Here is a 5772-nt window from a genome sequence, read left to right on the forward strand (position 1 = left end):
CCGACCCTTTTGTCTGGAAATGAAAGCCTATAAATTTTCGTTTAAAGGGAAATAACTCAAGACCGGAAGTGAATTTTTGGAATGCTAGACAAAATTCTGATAGAGTTTAGTAACGTCTATAAACTCTGAAAATTTGAGCAAAATCCATTGGGAAATGAGCGAAATATAGGCCTCAAAGTTGGCGTTAGGAAAAGGAAAAAAAAAGAATAATAAGAATAATCTTAATCATCAGAATCAGTAAAAGGTCTTCCGTTGGAAACGGAAGACCTTAAAAAAGAATAATAATCTTTACCATCAGAATCAGTAGAAGGTCTTCCGTTGGAAACGGAAGACCTTAATAAAATCAAAGATATTTTTCATAATAAACATAGAATAGATAGATGCAAAACGAACTATTATTTCTGAAGAATGAATGTTCGATTCATGAAAACACACGAACCATTATGTATAGAAATCGTTATAAGTGCAAAAAAAAACGGTGCTTTTTGCCCAAATGAATGAAGTTAAATCAACGTAAACATCCCCTAACCAATGTTTTGCGCTCAGCTGTTGCTCAGTTCAATATTTCGCCCGGTGTACATCGTACATTTTGCGGATTAAAATTGGTGACGTCTTATCATTTGGCAATATTCATTCTTATGGTGAATATGATATATTCCATTAACTAGAAATAAAGGCAGCATGTTTGACACCTGGTTCTATTTTTAGATGTAATACTCTAGAAGGCAATAATGTTTTCCCCAAATAGTTACATGCGTTTCCTAAACTGGGGAAACTACAGAAAAAAAGTTGAATATATAATTTTCCCCCAATGGATAAGATGCGCAGAGCACGTTTCCTAAACTGAGAAACTACGGATAAATAAGCTGAAGTTAAAACTACTGAGTATTCTGGCTGTTCGTACATGAAGATTCGGGGTGTAAAGTTTATGTTCTATCCGTCCGTCCTTTTTTGAGGTGCTGATGCTAAGACCTATAGTTCTACCCTTTAAACTTGACCTTGAAGTTTGGGCTACTTTTTAAAAACTTCAACCTTGACCAAAATTTTTGAATGGTTAGTACTAGGGCTTTTATATTTCACATGTGTATTCTTTGAGGCATGATCATCCCTTGGGTACCAACAATTTTGACCATTTGACTTCGGAACTGGGTCTTTTGTTGAAAAAAAATTTCATGGTTTTGTGCTAGAGTATTCAATTTTCATAGTTGTTTTTCTTGTGACAAGATTTTTTAAAGTACAATTATTTTTTATCTTTTGACCTTTAAAGGGAAATTAAGCATAGAGTTTGACTTGCATTTGAGAAACTTTAACCTTTGTCCTGAGATGTCATTGGGGGAAGGGGGGGGATAGTGTTTCAAAAAACACATCTTGTTCTTCAACAAAAATCGGCTTATCTTTTAATAACAAATTGTCATTTAATAATTTTGTTTACCTGTTCAAGACAACGGAATTATGGTGGGACTGACTAGACGACAAAGAATTGATAGAAAAACCAGATACACAAATTGTTTTTGTTGTTCATTTATCGTATTGTTAATTCAAAACAAAAAAAAAACATTTTCTGGTGTCCTGCATGATAAATAACCAGACAAAGACAAAGAAGTCTTTGATCAGCAAAATACATTTATATACAGAAGTACATACACTAGTGTCTGCTTTTTAAATAAAAAAGTCTTGTTTTTATCAATTATAAATTGCCAGGAAAATTCAGAGCTCATGCTTTCATCAGGATTTTTTTTTTTTAAAAAAAAGCTTACATTGAAATTATTTATAAAACTGGGGCCCTGAAAGCAATTGAGATTATACTATAGTAAAAAATTTTTAAAAGAAAGTTAAGAAATACTGTACATGTATGATTATTAGAGCATTGATGGAAAAGTTAATAAGAAAGAAAACGATAATTCTTGCATTTCTACCCCGTAATCATGCTTTTTTTTACCTTGTCAATATCAGAGTATTAGATATTTCCATCCACAAGATGTCAATTAAGTTTTCAAGGAAAACAGAAATAGAAATTTGATCATAACAATCGTTATTCACATTACATACATGTATTTGTTCCCAAAACATTAAAGCAAGTAAAAAAATTTAAACAAAACACAAACAGAGTAAAGGGATTTTTACTGTAGTATCAATAAATGGTAAAATTAAATATGAAAAAACATTTTTTTGAAGAACTCTACTGCAATGTTTAGCAATGATTCTTTTTTTAAAAAATTATGTGTATGAATAATTTTTTCGGTAGTCACTTCTTAATATTTCTCATGATATATTCATACATGAAAATTGTAAGCCTTACAATTATTTGACTAGTGTCGCAGAAAACATGACAATAATACTTTTATGTCATAATTATAAACAAATAATTCACAACTTCAAAACATTAAATTTAAGTGCCATCAAATGATGTGGTGGGAACTTTCAGATCTTTTGTTGAGACAGCCATGGGAACATGGTCAGCATCACCGTGCTTTCTTTGACTGAGAGTCTGGGATCTGTTGAGATAGTGGGGTTAATCCCAATAGAAGAATGTGCCTCTGATAAGCCTTACTGTTGGGGAAAGCTGTGTCTGCCCCATGGAGAATAAGTTTCCCAAAACCCCAAAATTTTTAAATAAAAAAAAATTCAAAAAAAATCAGTACCCAACATGCATTATTCAATTGGTTTTTTGGTTTCGATATTTTATTTATCTTGCTTTTTATTCCTTTGTTTACTTGCAATGTTATTTTTAAAAAAATACTTCTGTCAAAGAAAATACACAGGCCAAAACATTAAGTAAAAATTTGGGGGAGGGGGGGAAAATATCTGTATTACCTATAAAAAAAAATATGTATATATTACATAAGACATTGCATAAATCAAACATTGATTGTTATGGTATATCAAACCCTTTTAGAAACTATCCCAAAGGCCACATAGAGTTGTTTGAACTATTAAAGGTAAATGTTTAAAATGAAATAAAGAAAAATAAATATGTGTGTAATTTACAGATAGTATTCTATTGGGTCCAAAATCATATAACAAAAAAAAGTTCTTAAAGCAAGATCTTTTATTACTATATTTTTTTCTGAGGCTTTTATGTTTGTCTAAATTTTCTCAACCAGGGAGAAACATTTATGCAGCTATACCCAACATACAATTGTCACCTTCCAATTCAATATTTTATTTATAATTATACATGACAAAAAGTAACAAAAGATCTTTTAATAAGGTGACTTACGTTTTGTGGTGGTATCGGGGGCCTCTGGTGACGGAAACAGTGGGAAGTGGTAACCACAGTGAGCCACAGTGGTAGACAGAAGAGCTATAGAAAACCAAAGCCAGGCAGAACAGAGGTAAATCCCATCAAAAAGGGGGCCCCAAAGACAGGGGGCAGCAATTACTAACTAAGTGCTCTAGGGGGTGAGCATAAGGGAAATTATGCCTATAGGAGCAGTCCATTCATATGTCGTTTGTGGATGTAGGAAAAGATTTCGGTGGTGAAGGAGTCTGAAAAAATATTATTAATTGTAAGTGATTGAACATTTTTTAATTACCGGTACAAATATTATTATTTAGCTTCACCTCTTCATTACAATTTCAATATCTGTTGATGTCAAAAAACAAGCTAGAAGGTCATAACATTGAATTCCTAATTCTTAAAAACATATTCACTAACCTGTGAAAATAGAAAAAAGAGCTCTTCCACAAGGAGAACATGTTTTCCCAGCAGGAACCAGTGAAAGGTGGGTATTTCCCCCTTTGGGAAAGGGACACCCCCTCCACTTCATTAAGTAGTACATCCCCAAAAATGAAGGGTATGGTGATCCAGTTTGATTAAACAACACTACTTGTATCGCTCTGATCAAAATCGGTTTTTTTTGGTATTAAATTTTGTAAAACATAATGCATTATTTCTACAATGTTATGACAAAAAAATTTGAAAATTATCTTTAACTTCTTACATTTGAAAAGCAGTTTCTTGATAGTATTTTTTACAAAGGTTTTGTGAAACACTGATGTCCCCCTGAGCAACTATACAAAGGAAAAAAATATAAAATGTCATGGCCAGTCACAAGGTCAAAAATATTGAAAAAATGTTTATAATAAGGAATACAAATGTAAAATATTTTAAATAAAAACCCCCATTCAAGGTTAAGGAAGATTTTGTTTTTTTTCCAAAGTACATACCCCTGATAATACTATAAGGTCAAAATCAAGAGGTCAAAATGTTGGTTTCAAAAGAAAGGCCTGGTCAAAAAGAATATGAATGTGAAATATAAATTAAAAACTTAAACAACACAACTCAGGCATTATGGCCAAGATTACATATTTTGTTTGGTGGACAGACTGATAGACAGGCAAATCAAAAGTATAATATATGCCTTAAAATTTTTTCAACATGAACTAGCTTTTATCACTTTAATTAATTTAGTTAATTAAGAAACCCCTTTTTCATTTCTTACACATTAATACCTACCTCTGGTAGAGGCTCTTCCTGTATCTTATATTTCATCAAACTTTTTGGCCACTTGGTTACCTCCATTATAAGGAGAAAGAATTAAACCCGAAACCCCTATGGTTACAATGTAGGTCCCTGCACATGTGACAAAAAAAATTTTACAAGTCTGATTTCCATAAAGATTCATAAGTAATAACAATAGATGAATTTTAATTTAAAAACAGAACCTACCAGCAACACCAATAAAAATATTTTCTAAACTAAAAAATTCTAATTTTTTGCCACAATTGCCTGATGACCCCATATTCTCTGTAAATGCCTGAAAAATAATTTTCCAGCTATATGGAGAACCAGTTTTATAGGTAGTCCAAACAGCAATCTACACAAAAGTTCAAATAAACAAAATACCCAGGAATTTCAGATAAAAATAAAAATGATCACCTGTAATTATTGCTTGTTTAATTGTTTACAATGTATATGGTTATATTTGATAAAGGGTTTCTTTAAAAATCCTACTACATGCCACACTAGTATGTATATGCTAATATATATAATTTTTCCCCCAAGCTACTATGTTGTATAGTATTGTACAATATTATTTTCATAATTACAAAAACCCTATAAGATGAATACATAAATGTGATTTTTTTTCTTAACATTTTTTCTTTGGGAAACAATTAAAATACGGCTTTAAAAAATTTTCCAAATTGCTGCTTGCATGATTAAATAGCCTTGTAAGTAAAACAAACCTTTTGTGTGATGTCATGTTAAAAATAATAACATAAAAATCTTTTTCAAACAAGCCTATAGTGAATTGACACCTACAGTGAAGTAATTTTTATTCCCCTCAACTTTAGAATATATATTGTAAACTTAACAAATTTAAAATACGCTTATAATGAAGTAAAATTGATCATCCCTGGCACTTTGTTATAAGCATGTTTTAATCTATTTAATAAACAACAAATGTTACATAAACTGCAATTCATAAAATTTTACATGTACCAAAAGGGAGTTTAAAAAAAAATCTCAATATTATTGAAACATTGTATTTACTTGGTGAATTTTGCTTTGTAACTTATTAGCCCTTTCACGGTAACTGTTACTGTTTTTGCGGGGAAATTAATAACATTTAGTGGCATTTTTGTTGATAATGAAAAAATTATGTTTTTAAACAACTGCCTTCAAATCATATTTCACCAAAAATAACTCTTTGCCCTGCAAGAGAACAGTTATGGTGAAGGAGTCTATTTTTAGATATTATTTAGAAATTTCTTGAACTAACCATGTAATATTATGGTGCAAAAACACGATACACGCTGTTCCAAGTA

At 30.9% G+C, this 5772-nt stretch overlaps 1 pseudogene; it reads right to left on the reverse strand.

Annotated features, from left to right (window-relative positions):
- Positions 1–2393: 2393 nt before the first annotated feature.
- Positions 2394–4525, reverse strand: LOC134239647 (fatty acid hydroxylase domain-containing protein 2-like; annotated as a pseudogene).
- Between the last annotated feature and the right edge of the window lie 1247 nt (positions 4526–5772).

The sequence above is a fragment of the Saccostrea cucullata genome, unplaced genomic scaffold (genome assembly GCF_032062105.1).
Source record: "Saccostrea cucullata isolate Sc308-1 unplaced genomic scaffold, CSIRO_AGI_Scuc_v1 ctg22223, whole genome shotgun sequence".
Lineage (NCBI taxonomy): Eukaryota > Metazoa > Mollusca > Bivalvia > Ostreida > Ostreidae > Saccostrea > Saccostrea cuccullata.